Genomic DNA, 24,944 nt, shown 5'->3' on the forward strand with positions numbered 1-24,944 from the left:
TTTTGCATCTGTGTTAGTCGATGTAAGTTTGTATTTCATTTAAATTATTTCATTTGAAAATTATGATGTAAATTGATATCTTTAAATATGTTTCTATGAAATGGTGTTTGGATTTTCTTAAATTGAGAAAAGGTAAAGACCATGATTGAGATATATCATAGCATTATACTCGAAAAGGAAAAGATCGTGGTTGAAAGATACCATGGCACTCTCAAAACAATGAAAAGGATGAAAAGGTTATCGATGAAAAGGTTATCGATTGAAATATTTTATGGATTAAAAAGGTTATTCAAATAATATATGTTTTATGTAAAGTAATTTTATTTGTGAGTTATGTGTTCCTTTATTCGAACTTACTAAGCATTACATGCTCACGCTATTTGTATTTTTCATTGTAGATCACAAAAAGCTTAGTTGGTCAGAAGATCAAGTCGAGGTATTCACACTATCCATCCTTTATCTTGGTGAATGTTTAGGTCATTTTGAAGTTGGTTATGAATGGCATGTATTAGGATCTTTTTGTTTCACTTATCCTTGTCATTTATGTATGATATTTGAATTGGTGGCATTTGGTAACATGTATAAATGTTTTGGTACTTGATCAAATGGTTTTTGTTGTAAATGCTTGTGGTATTTTGGTTGATATTTATGATGATGTATGTATATATTATAAGTTGTTTAAATGTGTATAGAAAGAGATGGACTGTTGAGTAGTTCTATTATGTATGTTTAAAATGTTGATTGAGTTGGAATTGTAGAATTTTGAAAGTGGTTATTGATGATATGATTGAATGGCATTTAGTTATGTGAATATATATTGCTTTTGATGAATCTAAGTACCATGTAGTTTGGTGTTGGATAAATGTTTGGTTTTGACTAATTTTGGCATGAATTGTGGTGCCTTTTGATGGCATATTGGTTAGGTTTATAGGATGGTTTATTTGGTATATTTTCGAGTGTATTTGAAGGTTTTTTGGACATATGAATGCATGTAGAAATGATGTGCCTTGGTGTGCAAGTTTTAGGGTTAAATTTGGCTTATTTTAGGGGAAAATTATGAAGCACACAGCCTAGGACATGGGATGTCACACGGTCGTGTGCCACACGCAATCACGCCACACGGTTGTGTGTTTCAAGTTAGTATGTAACACAGTCTAAGAAATGGCCGTATGACCATATTTCAAATATGCACACAGTTTGGCACACGACCGTGTGGCCCTAGTTTGAATACCCTCACGGGCGAACACACAAGTTGGGACACAGTCGTGTGTCCATACTTCAAATGCTCACATGGTCTGGGCTATGTCACATGGCCTGGCCACACGACCGTGTGACCCCTGTTTTCAAAATTTTCAAGTTTTTCCAAAATTTTTTATTTTGTTTTCAATTGATCCCAGAATGTTTCCAAGCTATTTTTAGGGTCTCATAGGCTCGGTTTAAGGTCTGTAAATGTATTCTTACTATATTTAAGGTGATTAATTAAATGTTAACATTTAAATTGCATAATTTCTTATGTTTTGAAGTTAAATGTTCTGATTTGTACCATAATGCTCTATAACCCTAATCTGACGACGGAGACGGGTTAGGGGTGTTACACATGCTGGCACTAAAATAAACCATTCTAACCAAGTCCCCTTGGGTGATGACCTTCAGCTGGTATATGTGCTAAAAAATGCCAATAAAGGGCAGCTCCCTTTGAATACTACAATCTATGAATTAGGCCACCAGTGTCCACCACGAGAGGCCTACAAGTTGCCCCTGCGCAATTCCATAGTCGTTCAACATCGCGTAAAAGAAGGAATACAGTGGAAGATGGAAATCTGCCTCTAGCAGATAAAGAGGGAGAATGAACCCTTCATTCAAGTTGCTTAATTGACACTCCTCTTTAATGATTTCGAAATCGTAGGTAAAGTTGGGCAGTTAGATTCCCTTAGCTGCCAAATGCCTGACCATCTCCTCTTCAGTGGTCATGCATATGTAAACCAAATATTCTTCCAGTGTACTGGCTTCGCGATTACATGGCTCATCACCACCTCCAACAATAGAAACACTTCCATGACCTCTCTGATTTCAACCACCGTGGCCCCTAACCCTACCCCTTAAACCTATACTAATTCTAGCCATGTGAAATACAAGGAAAAGCAAATGACGATAAAGAATAAAAGATTACCTTTGGAATTGATTGCGTTCTGAGAGAGAGAAGGGAGTAATACTCTGGTGATGACAAACAAAAGAGCAAAAGAAGAAAATGAACTAAGGGAAATGAGATTAGGGATTCAGAAAAAACTCAAGAGATGAGAAAATTGGGGGAAAACAATTTGGGAAAGTAATGATTTCCACTTTTCTATGATTGGTTATATAAGCCAATCGTCCATTGGAGGTTTCAAGTCTAAAAAGAATTGTAATAACTGTTCAAATCCTCTAATCCATACTTGACAACTGTTAATGTCTCATAAGGGTTTCCCTAAACCCTTAGTATTTAGAAAAGTGGGAATATTCATCAATACAGATCACATAAGCAAGTATCCACCAATTTGGGTTCGCCTATTATTTATCCACCAAAATGAATACTGCAAGGTAGCCATCCATTAAGGCTATATACTTTGACACTCCGCAAGACTACATCTTACATCTCTCCGATAATACTATCTACAAAAGCGTCAATCTACAAAATCTATTTATAGTGCCATTGTTCAAAAAAACATTTTGTACAAAGACTATGTATCGCTAGCCGTATTACGTTATATATGGATTAATCCACCAAGTATTGGGGTACGGAGATTTTTTAAAGTATCTCGTGTGAGATTATTCGTTAGTATATGCCGCCCTAGTGTGGTTTAGCTAATCCTCGTTTATTATTAGCCACGTGAATTGATCTATAAGAAAATTGGTACAACTACATATAACGCTAAGTCTTCAGTTCAAGTAAAGATAAGATAAGCTATATTTAGCATCTTAAAAAAAGGGGCCATTGTGAAAGAAAAATTTCACAATGATTCCACCTCTTTTCTAATTGTAGGTCAGCAATTTCGAGGATGAAATTTTCTTTAAGGGTGGGAGAATTGTTACAGTCGGAAAATTTAAAGCTTGAGTTGCAACGATAACTTTGGGTATCAAATTGACAAGTTTTCTATTTGAGTGGGCTTTAAGGTAAATAAGAGCAATTTGCGAACTGGTTGATAAAAGGTTGGATTTCAACCTTTAGTTCCGTTATTTTTTAACTAGAAATCCTCTTAAGGGGAGACATGATGATGGGGGTATATATATTTTCCTGTTGAATTGATTTTGGTGAAGGAAGTGCGGTAGGATTATATAAAGGAGAGACATTTATTCTCCGGTGCTATTCTTTCATTTTTTGCTCTTTCTTCATCTTTTTCTCTTGTTTGTTTTAGAAGAGAGAAGGGTTAAGGAACGTTATGCGTGGAGAGACCAGACTAAAGTTTGAGTCTAAGAAGCTGAAAAATTTTGTAGCTAGTAAGCTTTCTAACCTCTCTATATTCGCGAATTTAAGAAAATGGAAGAAAGTTAAGGATTTCGTTAAATGATTGATTTTGTTCTGTAATGGGTAAATTTGCGGATAATCATTAAATTGCCTCTGCATGCAGAAAAATTATGGTTATTATGATTGTGAATTATCTTCGTGGGATTTCTAAAATGGTTTTTATGTTTAGTTAGTTAATGAGGCCCGAGAAATAAGGGAAAAGCTAAGTAGATGAATTCGGTGTCAACTTCTAAGTGAGTTCCATAACTCAAGTCTTAAATGGTTGTTCATTTATTTCTTCAATCTCATATGTTGGGTATGTTTAACTTAGTGTTCAACAAATGATGAGTTATTCTACGGTTGAATATTGATGTATCATTTTGCATGTTGTGTGTTGATATGAGAATGCATGGCTGGTTGTAAGTTTAACCATGTTTTTTAGATAAACTGTTTGGCATAATAATGTGTTCTGTATTAACAGTGGTATTGGTTGAGTGCTTACGTATGAAATACATGTATATGAATGATAGGCAAAGTAATGGAGGTTTGTCGAAGTGTGGTTGTGATGGGAGGAGTAACAGGGAATATGATATGTTATACATTTTACCTCCAGTAGGACATGTGAATGCAAATCGAGATTAGTGAATAACCCCAACCTTTGCGGGGGAACACATATGTGTTTAAATTAACAACGAGGATTTACGTAGGTTCAGACAGACTATATGAAAATTGAGTATTAATGGTATTCGGCTTTGTGGAGGTTCGGTTGGTTTGTACAGAGAATATGTCCACATAGTTATGAAAGCCTTTTACGGGTAGTATGCAAGCCCTTTAAGGGTAGTGTGAGACTCTACGGAGTAATCCGTATGAATGAAAGCAAGTCCATGGCCATGGCCTAATCTAGTGAGGTCCGCTAGGTCCGCCTAAATTTTCCTATATAAGGCATAATCCAAGGAGTTTTACCAGATTCACCTGATAATTATCTATATTCTTCTTCCATAAATCTGAAAATAAGAGTCCACAGGATTATCTCTTAAGGAAGTAATTGTGCAAGAGTCTGCAAAGACAACTATTGAAGAATGAATACGCGAGTATAATTTGCCAAAATTTCAAACAGCTATAAATTTGTATTTCTGATTAGACATCTATGAGATCTTATAAATGGAAGCCTTATATGTGCAAGATTGTATGGTCTGAATTTGATATCTTCTAACCTCAAATCACCTGTAATAAATCCAATGCAGTCAAACAAGCTTAATTGTTCTCCAAGATGCACAAGTAAATAATCGATGGTGACATTAAAGATAATGTACCAAGTAGCGTTGTGTTGTTGCAAGGTATGGACTACTTACTAAGTTAATTTGAACTTGTCTATGTGTAATTATGTATTGCAGGTAAATAGGAAATTCGAGGATTTGAGGAGGGACCAAGCCAATGTCGTGCTCAGGCGAACTTAATTCTCAATTGTAATATGCATACAACGAGGCGACCTAGAGGTGGAGCCTTAAGGTCATAGTCGAATTTGTAATTAAGTATAGTCACAAAATATCATTACTAAGACTAAGTAAATATTTTAATATTGTAAAATTTTTGTATCTTAAATTAAATGTATATAATTGTAATAAATTCTTGAATTGACAAAGCAAATTAACTAATCGTGTTAAATAATATCTGTATTATGTGAATAGGAATTGAGGAATGTATTAATGGATGTGTTAGCTAAATTTGAACATGGAGCGTAGCACCTTGTAGTCCGGATCCGGAGACGGGTCAGGTATGGGGTGTTACATTTTTTAAAACAACTAAACTCAAATATTAAATTAGGAGAGGTGGAAATCACCATTTCTTACCTTTATGAAGCTTTCTCTCTCTAGCTTTATTGTATCTCTCAAGAATCCAAGAAACTCTAAGCTGAAGTTTGATAAAGATAATAGAGGAAATGAGTTTGGAAGCTAATTTTCCAAGTGACTTCATTAAAAATCAAGGTGAGTGTTAAGATTTTTGAAGAAATGCAAGAAAATGAAAGAAAAAGAATGTTGGGGGTGTTCATGGATAGGTGGACAGTAGCAACTAATGGTGAAAGAAGGCTTATAAAATGATTATTCTCATCTTTCTTTTCCTTTTAACCAATTTAAAAAAATTAATTGAAGTCAAAGTCAACACACATTTTAAAATTTGTGGTCCATAATCCATCATCTTATAAAATCTCATCTAATGGTCAAAATTTATCCCACACATCAAATTTAGTATCCAAATAATATTTCCATTATAAAATTCTTGAAAAATCACCAAAATTCTATTGTAAGGCTAAATTACTATTTTGCCCCTTTTGCCTCAAAGCACAATTTCTTCACAAAAATAAGCACTTATTCAATCCAAATATCATAATTAACCTTTAATATGAATCAATGGATGGTGAAAATTACACTTTTACCTATTTTCAGAGAGAATGAATTTTTTTTAAATTTTGTCCTTGTACTTTAATTCTTTCCAATTTAGTCCTAAAAGTTATTTTCATCACGCCAATACATATTCCAACTTATGTTAACTTATAACTAATAACTCACTTTTTCCATTTTGTTCAAATTTATACTTTAGTCCTTGAACATTTCAAAATTTGTGATTTGGTCATTTCCTCACATTTTCATTTCTAAAATTTTCATATCTAAAATTACTTTATTTTCATAAGAATTACTTTGAGTGGCTTATTTTTCTAATTTCTCATAATTCACTATATCCACTATCGGAATAGTGTAACGTGTCTAATAAGAAGAAAGGGCCTTCTCAAGAAACCAGAAAGTCTTTTAATAAGATAAGAGGGACTCTCAATCAAAAAAAGAACTGGATTGCTAAAAGAATAATGAGGCTTGTCAACAAAGAGAGGAGACTTGTTGAGATCAAGCATTAAAGAGATCTACTCCTAGCTCCATCGAGCAACAATTAACTTCAACAGCTCCTATAAATCTTCCAACTACTACCAATATTCCTCCAACTGTGGGCGATTTTAGCCCTTCTAATCTTTAGCAAATACCTTATTTAGAGTCATTCAATGTGATAAGCCCCTTACCTATTGATACTTTAGTTGAATAGATAAATTCCTCTTAAGGAGTTTCCACACTCTGGTGCAAGTATCTTTGCCAACTAGGATTAAGGTCTACTGTGAGATATAATCAAAGTTGTGTATTTGGGGTCATCATTGGGAATTGCTAGGGAAATCCCTTGAGTTGTTGTGCTAGAACTAATTGGCACAACAACTATGCAAGTATGAGAATTGTAACACCCCTAACCAGTATTCGTCGCTAGAATAGGGTTACGGAGCATTACCATAAAGTCATAACTTAAAACATTCATTTCCAAACATTAGATGAATCATAGCATAATTCATTCAAAAAAATGCATATCGTCCCTTATTCAAGCCCTCGAGGCCTTAGAAACACTTTAGAAACAATTCGGGACTAAATGGGAAACATATGAAACCTTAAGGAAAAAGTTGGAAAAATTCACACTGCAGGGGTCACACGGCCGTGTAACATTCAAAATAGGGACACACGGTCGTGTCCCATCCTGTGTCCGTGCCCGTGTAACTCTCTAACTTGGACCACACGGCCAAGCCACACACCCGTGTGCCAGCCCTTGTAACCTTTGAAGTGCAACCATTAATACCTACAGATGTGTCTTAACCCGTGTCTTAGGCCGTGTGGACTAGAAATAGGCTAAATTCGAGTCGTTTCTTTCACCCAATTCAAGCACACCCTTACAAGCTATTTGCACATATGACCAAGGTATCAAAATATACCAAAACATACATAATATGACCAATTCAAATGACCAAATTTCATTCAACCAATATGCCATATATGGCACCTCAAAAGCAAGCATTCAACTTAGCTACACATATGCATAATTGGTCACTTTCCTACCTTTTTAAAACATACCATTTGAACTATTGTTCTCATGCATCTCAAACACACATATATATAAACTTATACATATTTGACCATAAATCATCCATAAATATTTAGCTTAATTCCATACCAAGTTATACCATAATTGACCATATTGAACTACACCAACATATACTCAATTGGTCATTTTTTTATAAAAACACACTTAACTAAATTCCATATTCAAGCATACATTAATTAACCATATTGAAAACATGTTAAACTTACCTTTTTGTTCATAAAACCATGCATCGCCTTAACCATATTAACACCAACCATCAAGATACCATAGGTACATTAACCGTAATGACACTTATACATACCAAAACAATAACTAAATCATTTATACACAAATCCACATATACATGCCATTATAACCTTGATCAAGACATCAGAATCAACCAATATAATCATTGGATAGTGTGATAGATCTCCAATAAGTTTCCAAACCAATCGAGCTTCTGATAATCTGCAAAGTAAGAGGAAGATGACTACGTAAGCAATGAATGCTTAGTAAGTTCATATAAACTTGAAACATAAATTATCACTTCAACACTATCATGCATATATTAAACATGATTCAACACCAATACCTTAAACTTAGTATAAACCTCTTAAACACCATTCAACTCACAAATGAGTATATTTATAAACATTACATACACCTTTCATTCATAACATAATAAGGTCTCATAAGTTGACTTACATAATTATCAACCTTTCTTTAAAACGATGAACCATTTCATCTACTTACTTACCATTCCATTTACTTAGCATAAACTTAATTACATCATTAACTCACAAACTAGTGTATTTATTCATGACATAAGTAAACTCAAATATAGCATAAGTAAATTTCTTCATTTAACTCAACAATCATTTCTTGTCATCACATTACATCTCAAATATGAACTTATCATTTCATTACTTATTCTCACCCATTTCATTTGCATAACATTCAAGGCATAAACATAACATTAACCATAGCCACAAGCTAGTACATTTAAGCATAACTCTTTTAAAATCAACTACACAATAAACCATTTTATGAGAAATTACATACTTTGATTCTTACCACTCTTTCTTACACATAAGCATTTTTCCATTTGGTCACTTACCATTTCAATGCATTTCTTTAAAACCAACATAATACAATCCAACCAATAGCTTGACACAAACCTAAGCATCATCAACAACACATGTTAATGCATCAATTCATAATTCACTTGAATAACATAATATAAGTCATTAAACATGAATAACCTCACTTGAAATCATCAATTCCATGAACATAGTCATACTTTCATTTAACATTTTCTTTTTCATAGCTTTCATAATATAGGTCATTTAAATACTTATCGTTCCTCCCCATTTCATGCCCGTTAAATCAAATGAAATAACATCGAATGTTAGGCAAACACTCAAGTAACTATTTAATTCTTTAAATACACTACAACATCACGATTTAATGCATTTATAGACATGATAAGAATATATAATTACACCAAAGCATTAACATACATTATCAGACTATACTAGTCAAACATTCAACTCATATTCATACTTACGATAAATACCTCACTTGAAATGTGTTACCTGAATATCAAATTATCGAAGTGTGTCATGGTGTCTTTCAACCATGGTCTTATTTATTCACGTCTTGATGTCATAGTGTCTTTCAACCATTATTCATTTTTCTTCATTTTTCCATAGTGTCTTTCAACCATGGTCTTATTCATTTGATTCGTGATGCCATAGCATCTTTCAGCTATGTCTTACTCGATAGAATCATAATGCCATAACATCTTTCAGTCATGGTCTTACTCGATAGAATCGTGATGTCATAACATCTTTCAGTCATGGTCTTACTTGATAGAATCGTGATGCCATAACGTCTTTCAGTCATGGTCTTGCTCGTTTCTAGTATGGTGCCATAGTTTCTTTCAACTATGATCTTATTTATTCTCAAGTATAGTGTCATGGTGTCTTTCAACTATGGTCATAATCATTTTCCTTCAAGCCAATCAACTTAATTTATATATAACCAATTAGATATTAAATAATCAAAACCACAATTAATTGATTTAATCAAGTTACAAGCTTACCTGGCTAAATTGCAGAAATGTCAAAGTACAGAGGCTTTTTGGTAATTTTTCATTCTCCTCGATTTTTCACTCGATCTTGATCTAAATTAATAATTTCATTCAATTTATTAATTTAGATAGTAAAAAAATTTATTTTATGCATTTTAGTTATTTTTGAAATTTTTACAAAATTACCCCTAACTTTTTACTTTTATTCAATTTAGTCCCTATGTCCTAATCATGCAAATAAACCAAATTTATTGATAATTAATGTCATTTGAATGTTCATAGTTTCCAATACAGCCCATATTTGCAACAATTTCACATCAAGTCCTTGTATTTTTACTATTTTAATAATTTAATCCCTAATCATTAAATTCATCTAAAATCGTTTAACAAAATACTTATAAATAACAAATAATACTTCAAATTCATCATTTAACATCTAAAATTACAAATATTCATCAATGACAACTTTCAAAATCTTTAACAATTTTAAAATCGAAGGTACGGGCTAGCTGAATCTAGTTGTAACGATTTCAAAAGTATAAAAATTATAAAAAAAAATGAATTAAGAAATCATACCATGCATGAGTAGATAAGAATGGCCGAAAGCTTAAAAGAAACTCCCATGGAGCATTTGGTTCCAATTTATAAGAAAGATGATGAATATTCACTTATGTTTTATTTTATTATAATATTTTTTTACATTAAAAGTAATGGATAAAATGCATAAGAATTACCAACCATCCGTCCCACTAAGTAAGAATGGTTTATTTACCACATATATCCTCCCACTTATGCTAACTATGTTGTTTAATCATTAAAATTCAATAGCAATTAGGTTTTACATCTTTTACGATTTAACACTTTTTAATTAATTAACTATCTAAACATTAAAATTTCTTAAAGAAACTTTAATACAACCTTAATAACACTTCGTAAATATTTATAAATATATTTACGGCACAGTTTATGGAAATGAGGTACCGATACCTCATTTTCTAAAACCACTTGACTTTAGGGTCTTACCACTTGAACCTAATTAATCATTCATATAACATAAATTACCATATTAAAAATCTTTTTAAAATCATATTTGACTCGTATATATTAAATAATAATTACAAACTCACTCATTAGATTTGTGGCCCCGAAACCACTGTTTCTGACACTACTGAAAACCAAAATGTTACAAGAATGGTCCATGACTTAATGAGGGCACTCGTGGATGAAAGTGTTGTTGCAAAGTCATTTTAAATTGGACTTTGTTTAAAATAACATAAAATGTTATAAAAATAAGGATTAACTTGTAAAATACAATGTTTTCATAATTTAAAATTCATATTTATGATTTATCAAATAATCTCATTATATTCAACACTTATGTTGTGTTTGTTTCACTGAAAACAACTTTTGAAAAATAATTTTTGGAAAATAGAATGATTTTTTGGAAAAGTTGATATTTTCTAGTGTTTGGATGATTTTGAGTAAAATAATTCATTGTTTGACAATTTTTTCTTAAATCTTTTTTTAAAAGTTGTTCTTGTTAAAACAAACACAACATAAATATATTTGTTACAGAATATTATAGTAGCATTTCCTTTTGACAATAAAAATTTATTTTATAATAAAACAATATTTTATAATAATTAATATGATATATAAACTTAATAATAAACAATGTCTAATTAAAACTTAATTTAAATTACATATGTGAGAATGGATAAAGACACATTTAAATTGGAATGGATAATAAATAATATTTGACATTGTTTAATAATATTTGATAATTCAAAATATAGACCATTTATTTATTATAAATTATAATTTTCGTAATTTTATTTTATTTCAATTTGCCAGCAACGGATGCCATGCGAAGCCACCACTGCCAAACGTTCAAAAATTGACTTTTATACCTTAATAATATATAAAGAAATAATTTATTACCGAAATAGGACACTCAACAAATTACTTACCGAAATATGCAGATTGTACAGTAATTAGTTGGTGCCGCCTAACCAATTGAACTATTTTTACCCCAATCATTACAAAATCATTAGGTTTTAAAAAAATAATAATTTTTTAGTGTCTCCACTGTATCAAGCAGCACCAATATGTATTTTTGACAAAATATCCTTACATCTTTGGGTATATCGGGAAAAAAATTTTAATGGTGCCATCGGCATGTCAAGTGACACCGGTGAGTTTTAATTTTTTTTTTAATTTAATCAAAAGTTGTCTAAAAAAAGGAAAAGAAAAGGTTGGAAAGTAAAAAAAAAAGTTGGGGAGGCCGCATCCTCCGTCGTCATTCTCTTACACTAGTGTCGTTAATAAGCCTACTAAATCTTTGCATGGTGTTGCCGCCGACGACAATGATGAATTTGTCAATGATTTTCGGTTCCAAGACCATGTTTCAGATTATTTGGCCGGCAGTGGTGGGGGATACGCCGATTCAACTTTGCATTGTCGGAGTTTCTCGGCTCCCGAACTGTGTTTTACCCAGTGAAGATGAGAATGAAAGATTATATTTGTTGAGGTTTTATTTTTTGTTTAAAGAAGGGAGGGCGATAATGGTACAGGAAGTATAAAAGAATATCGCCCTCCCTTCTTTAAACAAAAAACAAAACCTCAACAAATATAATCTTTCATTCTCATCTTCATCAGTAAAACACAGTTCGGGAACCGAGAAACTCCAACGATGCAAAGTTGAATCGACGTATCCCCCACCACTGCAGGCCAAATAATCTAAAACATGGTCTTGGAACTAAAAATCATTGACAAATCCACCATTGTCGGTGAGGGCAACACCATGCAAAGATTTCGTAGACCCATTAAAGACACCAACGTAAGAGAACGGCAGCAAAGGACGCGCGCTCCCCAACTTTTTTTTTACTTTCCAGCTTTTTTTTCCTTTTTCAGACATCTTTTGATCAACTTAAAAAAAAATTAAAATCCACCGGTGCCACCTAACACGCCGGCGGCACCATTAATTTTTTTCTTCACTATACCCAAAGAAATATAGGTATTTCATAATAAAAAAAATACATACCGACGTCACCTAATACAATAGCAATACAAAAAAAATATTATTTTTATAAAAAAACTAATGAATTTGTAGGGGAAGTGGGGATGGTGCTACCGATTTATCAAACGACATCAGCTAATTACTATGCAATATGCCTATTTCATAATTAATTTCTAGGTTGTTCTATTGTGGTAATAAATTATTAGCATTTATATTATTAGGGTAAGATGGTTGAGCCCTTTAAACCAACGGCTTTTGAGCCGCTAAATGTTCTAAAATGAGAAACCTTATTTTCAGTCTCAATCAAGCAAGTGAATTTTATTGTCTTCATCAACAAAACTTCTGTGAATTAGCAGATACCATTAACGGTCGCGTGTATTTACTGGTCCTCAAGCCCCCCTAAATCCAACAGCTAACGCAAAATTTGTAAAAGAAAAACAGCGGCTCTAGGTACCTTTCCGCTTTTTTTTCTTCCCAATGAATAATTAAACCCTTTGTACGATAGCTATATGATGTGAACTTCGATGCCTTGTCACGTGAAAATTCACTTTCGTATTTCTCCACACTCAATCTCTTTGCTTTAAGGGTTTTTTTTTAAATGACTCCATTTTTTTAATTATTTATAAAAATGACCTATCTTTTCAATTAAGTACTTAAATGATCTGAAATGAAAAGTGAAAATGGGTGGTTCCAATGAGATTGGCATCACCACCCTGCCACATCAACCAATGATTGGCTCCGTTGCTTAAAATATTATTTTTTTGGTGGTGTCAATGTATTTAACATCACCAGTATAAATATCCCCTCAAATACTTGTATTTCATGAGATAAAAAATAATTTTTTGTGATGATGCCAATCTTTTTGTGGTGCCAATTAGATTAGTATCACCCATGTTAGCTCCCAATATCTTTTTATTTTTATTTTTTTTGGTGTCAACTCATGTGAAAATAAAATTTTCAAAACAAGTCTTTATATAGACCTCAAGTCTCATTTCTCTTATTTTCCTAAACGATGTGGGATATGAATCTATATAAATTTATAATTCATTTGCAGTTTGTTCCTAGACAATGTGAGATTATTTACTCTTATAACTAACAACATAATATTAAATGTTACACTTCATTTTTAAAAATTAAAGATAAAACATTGTACAACATTAAACTTTAACAAATAAAATATTATAAACTCTTATACAAATATTATCGTTGTAAAAAAAACAAAAAAAAGACAAACCTACACATATAGTATCACATAATATTTTATATATAGATATTAAAGTGTAAAATTAATAGAGATAATATAGTGACCATATTTTAGTTTTTATTTTTGAATATGTTAAATATAGATATTATCTTGTCAATAATTATATATTATTATATTAACCCGATATGTTTATTTTTACATTTCTCTATATTTCTAAAAGTAAAAAGTACATTAGTCAATAAATAATTTTATGTCAAAGAATTTGTATTATTATTTAATCTTCAATTAACACAAATTTAAATACAAACATGAAACAACTCTACCTCTCTTCCTATAAAAAAATAAAATAAAATATAAATATAAATTTAGTGTTGAGTTCAGACTAAATCAATCAAGAAAACTACTTAAATAATTTTACATATTTACAAAAAAAATATTTTATTATGAGAGTATTTTTATTTTTTTTCTTATTTGTAAAAAAAGGATAAAAGGTTTGCAAGTGTAATAATATTTTTAAATATAAATTAATACATGATTATAAAACGAAAAATAACACAATTATGGTATGAATGTATAAAATTTTCATGATAAAAAAATGAAAGAAAATAAAAAAAATTATAAAATAAATAACATGAATTATTTAGCAGAATTACCCAAAAATAATTTAAAGATAATAATTAGTTGTCTAATGACCAACCTCCTCAAATTATAATCTAAACAATCTCAAACAAAAGGATAACATTTAAAGAAAACAAAATATATTTTGTTAGAATTTAATGTTGTACAAAGTTTTTTCTTTAATTTTTAAGAACTAAGTGTAGCCTTTAATTTTAAGTTGTTAGTTAAAAAAGTAAACAATCCTACATTGTATAGGAACAAACTTCTAATGGGGTTATGAGTCTAAATAGACCCATATCTTACATCGCTCAAAAAAATAAAAAAAATGAGAATTGAGATCAATTTAATTTTTTAATCAATTGGACCAATTATTATTGACTGACATGATAGGGTGGTAATGTCAATTTCTTTGGCACCACTCATTTTCACTGTTTATTTCAAGTTATTTATGTACTTCATTGGAAAACTAGATATTTTTATAAATAATTAAAAAATCGAGTGATTTTTATAATAATAAAAAAAGCCTTGCTTTAAATAACCCCTCCTTGGCTCTTTCCTCTCACTCTGCTTAAATTTTGCATCTCCACTCTCCTATTTTCCTCGTTATCGCCAATGGGTAATTCACTTCACTTCATTTGCCTTTTTATTTTTTTGGATTTTCCAGTCGTTCTATTAATACACAATTTCTTCATTAATTTAAACATCTTTTTTTATTTTACTTTTGTTTTGACTTGATTTGAGCAGCTTCAGACAAGAAGATCAAGATCGGGATTAACGGTAATCACCCGATCTATAATTTTTATTACAGTTTTAAAGGCATTTAAATAAATTCACTATTAAATTTGCTACTAATTAAACATGAAAAAATAAATGATTAATGACAAATTTGGCCATTAATATTTATATATTTTGTCAAAATAGTCCTAATTATATTGTTCAGCCATTTTTGGTTATCAACCTTTGTTTTTTCTTTCAAATTATTTTTTTAACAAATTTAATAAAAGTACCGTTAAAAAAGTTAACGGGATGATGTGAAATATTTAATGAGATGCAATTTATTACTTAGATAACCCAATAAAATAATTACGCATAAAAAAATTCATGAAGCTAAAAAAATAACTCTTAATTTAAATAAAATAAACATAATTATCTAAAAATTTCAAAATGAATGCACACATTCAGTATTTTCGGTTTGATTTATTAATTTTCAGTTTAATTTATTAATTATCTTTTTGAACCTCTCAGTAAATAACAATATGCATTCATTTTGAATTTTTTTTAGATAATTATGTTTATTTTATTTAAATTAAGATTTATTTTTTAACTTTATAAATTATTTATTTATTTTATTATTTTTCACGTGTAATTATTTTATTGGGTTATATAAGTAATAAATTACATCCCATTAAATATTCTACATTATTCCGTTAACTTTTTTAACGGTACTTTCATCAAATTTATTTGAAAAAGCAATTTGGAAAAAAAAAACAAAGGATAATGGCCAAAAAAGACAAAAATATAATTAGGGTGATGTTGACAAATCATGTAAACGTTAGTCCAAATTTGCGATTAAGCCAAAAATAAAATGTGTCGGTATTTGGAAGAATCGGACGTTTGGTTGCTAAAGTTGCTCTTCAGAGGAACGATGTTGAACTCGTTACCGTTAATGATCCCTTCATTACCACAAATTACATAGTAATGGCTAATTAATCAACTCGCTAAAAGCTGTGTTTAAACTCTTAAATCAGGATTTTTTTATAAAAAAATTATTATTATTGGCTGGGAAAATGCAGACATACATGTTCAAATACGACAGCGTTCACGGTCAATGGAAGCATCACGATGTAAAGGTAAAAGACTCTAAAACTCTTCTCTTCGGTGAAAAACCAGTCACCGGTTTTGGAATCAGGTAAAAATAACCATTCCATCGACCAAAAAAGAAAATCTTATCTGCTTTTATTTGTGTTTTTATTTAACTATTGTAAGCGATGGTTTAGGAATCCTGAAGAGATTCCATGGTCTGAGACCGAAGATGAGTTCGTTGTTGAGGCAACCGGAGTGTTTACTGACAAGGTAATAGGCGTTGAAATCATCAAATATAAATTTCTACAACAAAATAATACTAAATAGTATTACTGAGTAGTAGGGTCGATCCCACACGGATTGTAATTCTTAATTTTCCTATTTTTGGTGACAAGATTTCTAAGTCTAGGCAGCTGTCGTGCCCTCAACTTGAATGTGCGGAGCTGTAATATAAATGAACAAAGGCGGGAAATTTAGTTGATAAAGAGAACAAAATAAACAAATATATAATAAAATAAAATTAAAACAAAATTATGTTTGTAAAATGAAATTAAGTGAATTAAATTAAATTGGTAAATTAAAAATATTTAAGTTTAGCCTCAGCCTCGATACAGTTTGAACTTGAACCGATCCTTAAAAAATAGATTTTCCTTTCCAAGCGATAAGTTGGTCATAGTGATCAAGAACGTCCCAACTGTCAATTCAGACATTTCGTGGTTGATTTCAGTACAACCTTCAAACCAACCCTTACCGGTTATTTAATTGCAAAACACGCGTTTGCAATTCAAGACCCCAGAAGCCTTGTGTTCTGAAGAACCCAAATCGAATGAACGGTCTCAACCGTGTGGGTCGTTTAAATCCGACTATCTCTCTTGACGGAATCCAACTGGCTTTTTCCACATGAACACGTCAATTTGTTCGCGAGAATTCAAATACAACATGGTCGACTCGACTTCTCAACTGTACGCCAAACAACTCCATTCCAATGCGCGCTTTTTGAATTGAAACTAAATTGACTTTAGGGAATGAATTTGTACTAACCATATACTGAAGAGATAGCGAATATCGTGTTGAAAAGTTTTTAGTGCGAGTTTATATCTCACGATTGTATTGTCGGAGCAATAATCGGGCCAAAGTTAAAAGGGAACTAGTTGAGCATGAAATTAATTATGCTAGTTGACGTATGGAAATTATTTTTAATGAAAATGGTGGTAAATGGAAAGGGGTAGGGACTTGGGAAACAGTTAGCCAAAGTGTTGAAATGGAAGAAATAATGGCAGAATGCCAAAACTTCACTGACACATAAATGGAGAAAAGAAATGAATTTTTTTTCCCAAACTAAATGTGTATTCAAGTGTGTCCCTCAAAGGCCACCAACACTAAGTATTTATACACATTCCTCATACTAAATTTAGCAAGATTTTTCTTAAAAAATATCAACTAAAAATCAAATTTAAACTATTTATAGAATTTTGACAATTTCAAAAATCTAATTTTAACCAGTCAACCACTAATTCTTCAATTCTTCAATTTGGCCCTCTTCTTTGCTTTTCGTTCCAATTTAGCCCATTTTGTTTGATTTTGAATTTCGGCACTCCAATTTCGTCTCTAATAAGGAAAACACAAGTTTAGTAGCATTTTATTTAAAAATTGACCAAAAATAAATAGATTAAAGCACAAAATTATCTTGCTATCAAATTTCCCCTACTTAGCCAATGCTTGTCCTCAAGCATGATGTGTACTCTATACCAAAAATCATTTGGTAATCTTTTTCGAAATCAAATCTCATTCCTCAGCCAAGCGTAATGCGAACAATTAGATGAATAAAAAATAAGTAATTGCTAGGTTTAATCAATAAGCATTTTATAAAATTTCGAACATGATGTAAAATTCAACTATTTCATTAGATTTAGGCTTAATTAAACTTGCGAGACAATTGTACTCAATATATATATTTTTATTCTTTTTATTCTTTTTCTCTCTATTTTTTTCAAAAAATTTGAGACATTGTCAAATCTTTTAAGCGAAATGAGATGACAACCCAAGCACCTCACATCGGTTACTCAAGTTGACATGTCCCTAATCAGTTTATTTCTCATTTCTCAAGGCAGCTCGATTAGCAGAGAGTTACAAGTTTCGGTTCGTCATTCAAATCTTTTTACGCAAAATGAGATAACAACCCAAGCACCTCATTTCGGTTACTCAATTTGGTCACATTCCCGAATCTTCACTCTTACCTAAGCCATTAGCAGATTTTTATTTATTTATTTATATGAGTACTTTTATTAGGCAAGTTTCCATAACATTTTTAACTTTACAAAATACTTGTCGATCAAAGTAAGCAATAGTTATTCATTAATTACCTAATTTATTTAAATAAACTAAGCATAGGAATTGGAGGTGCATTTTTTAAACGAATTAAGGAATAATCTTAGTATACGAATTAACATATGCACAGAGGATATAGCATGACATGTCATACGAACCCCCTACTTAGCCTTCATTGCCTTCAATGTGCAATTTTAAAACAATAATAAATAGAATGGTCAAGTGGACTCCCCGTATTAATTTGGTAGAGGGTGGTTTGGGCAGTTCGGGTTGGTTATGGCCAGTTCGGTCTTGGGTGTATGTTTCAACAAATGGCAGCATTGAAATTTGACAAGGTGTGCCCATGCTACAAAAGAAATTCGATTCTGATTTACTTTTGGATGAAAAAGGACAACCTCCACCATCGTTCTTAGAAAACAACACATTAAAATAGATTAAATATAATCTTATTGTTTTTATTTTTATTTGCAACATAAATTAAACTTAATTTGATATTAAATAAATTAAAATAAATATGGATTGCCTCCCAAAAAGCACTTTTGTTTAACATCGTTAGCTCGACGACCTGAGTGTTACTCGTTTGGTTCCTCGAGAATTAATTCTTCCATTGCGTGCACTTGGAAGTTCTCGTGGAAAGGTTTCAACCTTTTTCCATTGACCTTGAAGCATTCTCTGGATTTCTCCATCATTGGTGGATTGAAGTGTCTTTGAGCTTCTCCATTCGGGCTCGCATTTTCTTCTATCGGAATTCTGTACATGCAAGTTGAAGGACTTAAACCTTTTACATCGACAATCATCCATCCAATTGCCTCTTTGTAGTCCCTCAAGACTCGAATTAAATTCTCCTCTTCCAGTCTCGAAAGTTTATTGGATACTATCACTAGTAAAGCGTTCCCATTACCCAAGAAGGTGTACTTCAAATGTTCTGGTAACGGTTTAAGTTCTAGCTTCAGAGCCTGTAAAATAGAAGGCAAGAGTTTAGTTTTAGAATAAGACAGTTCAAAATATTTATCTTGACTTCTAAGAACTTGTATATTCTCCATAAGAATAACGACTTCACAAATTGGCTATTTGAACGTCATTAATTCCTCCAGTATCGAGGTCTAAATTTCTGCAAAGCATAGTTTGTAACTTATACTCTTCATGATATTCAAAATTTAATTTTGTTAGTAGTTCAATAATATCAACACTAGAAATATTTGACATTGTACTGGGTTGGCCCATCGCCTCATAAACATTAAATTTTACCACTTCCCCGTCGAACTCCATGGTAAGTGTTCCATTTCGAACATCAATTTTTGTACGTGCAATGCTTAAAATGGTTTTTTGAGTAGTATATCAAAAGAATTTTTTAAGTTTTCGTCCTCCATGTCGATGATGTAAAAGTTTGCAGGAAAAATTATCTCATTTACCTTGATGAGGACATCTTCCAACACCCCTTTTGGATACACACATGACCTATCTGCTAGTTGAATAATCACCCATGTTTCTTTCAAAGGACTCGTGTTTAGTAATTTAAAAATAGATAAATGCATTACTTTAATAGACGCTCCTAAATCACACACGACTTTCTTTATGCCAATATTACTTATTTTGTAATATCTAGAAAACATACATTGGTCCTTACACTTGGGTGGGATTTTCCTTTGTAGAACCGTAGAGACATTTTCTCCTATATTTTCCCACTCATTACCTTGGAGTTTCTTCTTACTAGTGCACAATTCTTTTAAGAACTTCGCATAGCGTGGAACTTATTTGGTCGCATCGAGTAAGAGGATATTAATTTCTACCTTTCGAAACATCTCTAGGATCTCTTTCTCTTATCTCTCCCTTTAACATTGGGCAAGCCTTCCAAGGAATTATGGTGGTACCAAGAACGGTTTCAGCAATGTTGACTTCGTAGGAGCTACTAGTTCTTGTTTATGTTCTTCTTATTTAGTGTCGTGATCATGACACATGCCAGGTACTGGTTCCAAAAACTATTTCACTTTTTAAGGTCATAACACTTACATTTTGCCGTGGGTCGGTTCAGTTTGAGATGGCAATTTCTCTTGGGTCTCCAAATAACTAACCGTAAGCGCAAGCTTACTTATTTGCTAACCTATTCTTGGAAGTGCGCTTCAGCCTTTTGTTGGAACTTTTCGGTGCTAACAGCTAACATCTCTACTATGGTTTCAAGAAATGACTTTGGGGGTTGATACTGTTGAATCGAAGGTGGCCTTAGTTGGTACGATTGATTGTAACATTAATTGATTCATAACTTAGATTTGGGTGGTCCCTCCACCCTACATTGTAAGTGTTCGAATGTGGATCATAACGCTTTTGAGGTGGCCCTAGGAAGTTCCCAACGACATCTACTTGTGTTGTTGTGTCCTCGTGTAAGATTGGACACGAATCTATCAGATGATCAAGCTCGACACAAATTCTGTACAACCGGGTTGGATTTATTTTTCATGCAATCAAACTTTTAAGTACATTAGTGAGCTCGTCAATTTTATCTACTAAGGATAGAGTACTTAGCTCATGAACCCTTATCACGGATTCTATAGTTTGTTGAAACTATTGAGAATTCACAACCATGGTTGAAATTAATTCTCTCGCTCTTTAAGGAGTCATGTTAACAAGTCCTCCTCCACTAGCAGCGTTAATCATTTTCATTTCCATAGGGAGTAACCCCTCATAGAAATATTAAAGAAGTGATTGTTCAGATAGGCCATGTTGTGCGCAACTTGCACACAACTTCTTGTATCGCTCCTGGTAGTCATAGAGCGATTCAGTCTCTTTTTTCAAATTCCAATAATATCCCTCCTTAATTCGGCTACCCAAGTTGCTGGAAAGATTCTGTCAAGAAATAAACAAGACATGTCAAACCATGTATTAACAGATCTTGGAGGTAAATAAAATAGTTATTCTCTAGTAGAGTCGGCTAACGAGAAAGAAAAAGCGCAAAGTTTAATTTGATCTTCGGTCATTCCCTAAGGTTTCATGTTTGTGCAAACCATGTGAAATTCTTTAAGATAGGTGTGGGAGTTCTCATTTTTCAAACCGCGAAAAGTGGGAAATAAATAAATTAAACTCGACTTTAATTCAAATGATGTTTCTCCCGTCAGATAAGTTATGCACAAAGGTTGTTGCTCATTCGGTTCTGCAGCGAGTTGTCGAATGGTTTGATTCACCATTTCTTCAGGTTCACTGAATGTATCATCTATTGCTTTTATGTAAGATAGTGTTTCGTATTCATCCTCTCTCAATTGTGGTTGTTTTCCGCATCAAATAACTTCTTTTCGTAGCGTTTGAGCTAATTTCTCAATTTCTGGTTCAAACTCTAAGGTTTTTGGTACTGTCATGGTCATAAGGAAAACAAACAAAAATTAGAAAAAAATATTTTCAATCCCCAGCAATTGCGCCAAAATTTGATAGGCGTCGAAATCACCAAATATAAATTCCTACAACAAAATAATACTAAATAGTAGTATAGAGTAGTAGGGTTGATCCCATAGGGATTGTGACTCCTAATTTTCCTATTTTTGGTGACCAGATTTCTGAGTCTAAGCAGCTGTCATGCCCTCGACTTGAATGTGCAAAGCTGTAATATAAATGAATAAAATGGGGGAATTTAGTTGATAAAGAGAACAAAATAAATAAATATATAATAAAATAAAATAAAAACATAATTATGTTTGTAAAATGAAATTAAGTGAATTAAATTGGTAAATTAAATATATTTAAGCTTAGCCTCAGTCTCAGTACACTCCGAACTTGAATCGATCCTTGAAAAATAGATTTTCCCTTCCAAGCGATAAGTTAGTTATAGCGATCAAGAATGTCCCAGCGGTCAATTCTTCCTTTGGTGGTTGATTCCGGTATGACTTGCAAACCAACCCTTATCGATTATCTAACTGCGAAACACGCGTTCGCAATTCAAGACCCCAGCAGCCTTGCATTCTGAAGAACCCAACTCGAATCAACAGCTTCAACCACGTGGGTCGTTTAAAAGCCGATCATTATCTCACTTGACGGAATCCAACTGGCTTTTTCCACCTGAACACACCAGTTTGTTCATAGGAATTCGAATACAGCACGGCCGACTCGACTTCCCAACTGTACGCCAAACAACTCAAATCCAATGCGCGCTTTTTGAATTGAAACTGAATTGACTTTAAGGAACGAATTTGTACTATCCATATACCAAAGAGATACCAAATACTATGAGGAAAAGTTTTTAGTGCGAGTTCATATCTCATAATTATATTGTCGGAGCGATAATCAGGCCAAAGCTAAAAGGGAACTAGTTAAGTATGAAATTAATCATGCTAGTTGGCGTATTAAAATTATTTTTAATGGAAATTATGGTAAGTGGAAGGGGGAAGAGACTTGGGAAAAAATTTAGCCAAAGTGTTGAAATGGAAGAAATAATGGCATAATGCCAAAACTTCACTGACGCTAAGTATTTATACACAATCCTCATGCTAAATTTAGCAAGATTTCTCCTAAAAAATATCAACTAAAAATTAAATTTAAACTATTTATAGAATTTTGACAATTTCAAAAACCTGATTTTAACCGGTCAACTACTAATTCTTCAATTCTTCAATTTGGCCCTCCTCTTTACTTTTCATTCCAATTTATCCCATTTTGTTTGATTTTGAATTTCGGCACTTGAATTTCGTCCCTAATAAGAAAAACATAAGTTTAGTAGAATCTTATTCAAAAATTATCCAAAAATAAATATATTTAAAGCACAAAATTAACTTACTATCACAAGGACAAGGCTGCTGCTCACTTGAAGGTTCTTTTCTTGAAAAACAATTATAGGATTTTTTGTATTTGTTCTTAGTATGTAAGTAGATGGAAGCTTGATTGGAATATTTTCTGTTGTTGGTGTCTTGTTCTCAGGGTAGTGCTAAAAAGGTTGTGACCTCTGCTCCAAGCAAATGTTTGTAGTGGGTGTGAACGAGAAGGATTACAAACCAGAGCTCGACATTGTTTCCAATGCAAGTTGCACTACTTGCTCCCCTTGCCAAGGTTATCCATGATAAATTTGGGATTGTTGAGGGTCTCATGACTACGGTTCATTCCATCAGTGGTAACTTTTTTTTATTTAACTCTAGCTTTTAGGGCTCTTTTGAAATGGATTAATGTCAGATTTTACAAAAAAATTTATTTTGCCTTCAGCCACAGAAAAGACTGTTGATGGCCTATCAACTACAAAAAATATTCCGATCAAACTGCCCTGCATCCATTTACAATCCTTCAAGTTGCTTGGAAATCTTTATAAAATTGAACATGTTGTGTTTGATCCTCAAAAGTGAATCCGAGTAATATTGATTGATTCTTTCTTATTTTGCAATAGTTGTCGAAGTTGGTAAGATAGTTTAGCAGATTCAGTAGTTCAACTTCAATTCAATCTAACACGTGTGTTCATTGTGAATAAATAGGCTGTTAGAAAGGTTATTCCTGCCCTCAATGGTAAATTGACTGGAATGGCTTTCTGAGTTCCTACAGTCGATGTATTGGTTGTGGACCTCACTGTTTGACTTGAGAAGTCTACATCTTATGACGAGATTCCTTCTTGAGGACTTGATCATTGTCTTTATGGTATGATTATTTGATTTCTCACCCACTATCTGACGGTATCAGGGAAGAATGTGAGGGCAAGCTTAAGGGCATTTTGGGTTACATTGAAGAAGACGTGGTCTCAACAGACTTTGTTGGTGACAGCGGGCAAGTAAAAACGATTTTGTTGTTATTATGTTATTAGACAGGCATTTCCGTTTTGATACCGGCTGTACCAACGGTTCCATTTGGGTGTAAATTCTGATTGGTACCGGTTATATCATTGCATTCAGGTTAATTTTGTTCACACAAGATTAAACTTCAAATTATTTATTTTGGATTTGTTGAATTATGAATTATTATATTTTTAGTATAAGGTAAATCATGCCATTGATTCAGTGGTAGATTCGTGTGGGTTTCAAGTTTTCACGGTTTAATCATTGTCTTTGTAAATCTTTTTTCCCAAGTACGAGATGTTTAATTTATAAAATAATATTTTTACTCATTTAATTATTTGATAGCTGTAACTATTTTTTATACATACATCAAATGATTTTATTTTTTTTAAATAACAATAAATCTGAAATAGACTTATACGTATCAGTATCAGTAGCGACTGTTTGATCTTATGTGGTTTATTCAGGTCGAGCATATTTGATGCTAAAGCCGGTACTGCTCTAAGCAAGAATTTTGTGAAACTAGTCAGCTGGTACGACAACGAATGGGGTTACAGGTAATGAAGCTCAAGTCTCTTGTTTCTTTTTTCTTTGGTGGATTCTGGATATCGTGACACTCCTCCATGTTTTGTTTTGCAGTTCTCGAGTGATTGACTTGATAGATCACATGGCGTCCACCCAAGCTTGTCGAAGTTAAAGCTGAAAGGATTGAACCGTATCTT

The 24,944-nt window shown here is 32.3% G+C and overlaps 1 pseudogene; it reads left to right on the forward strand.

Moving 5' to 3' along the window:
• The first annotated feature begins 14,971 nt into the window (after positions 1-14,971).
• On the forward strand, positions 14,972-24,919 carry LOC121213597 (glyceraldehyde-3-phosphate dehydrogenase 2, cytosolic-like; annotated as a pseudogene).
• Positions 24,920-24,944: the final 25 nt, after the last annotated feature.

The sequence above is a fragment of the Gossypium hirsutum genome, chromosome D01, assembly GCF_007990345.1.
Source record: "Gossypium hirsutum isolate 1008001.06 chromosome D01, Gossypium_hirsutum_v2.1, whole genome shotgun sequence".
Classification (NCBI taxonomy): domain Eukaryota; kingdom Viridiplantae; phylum Streptophyta; class Magnoliopsida; order Malvales; family Malvaceae; genus Gossypium; species Gossypium hirsutum.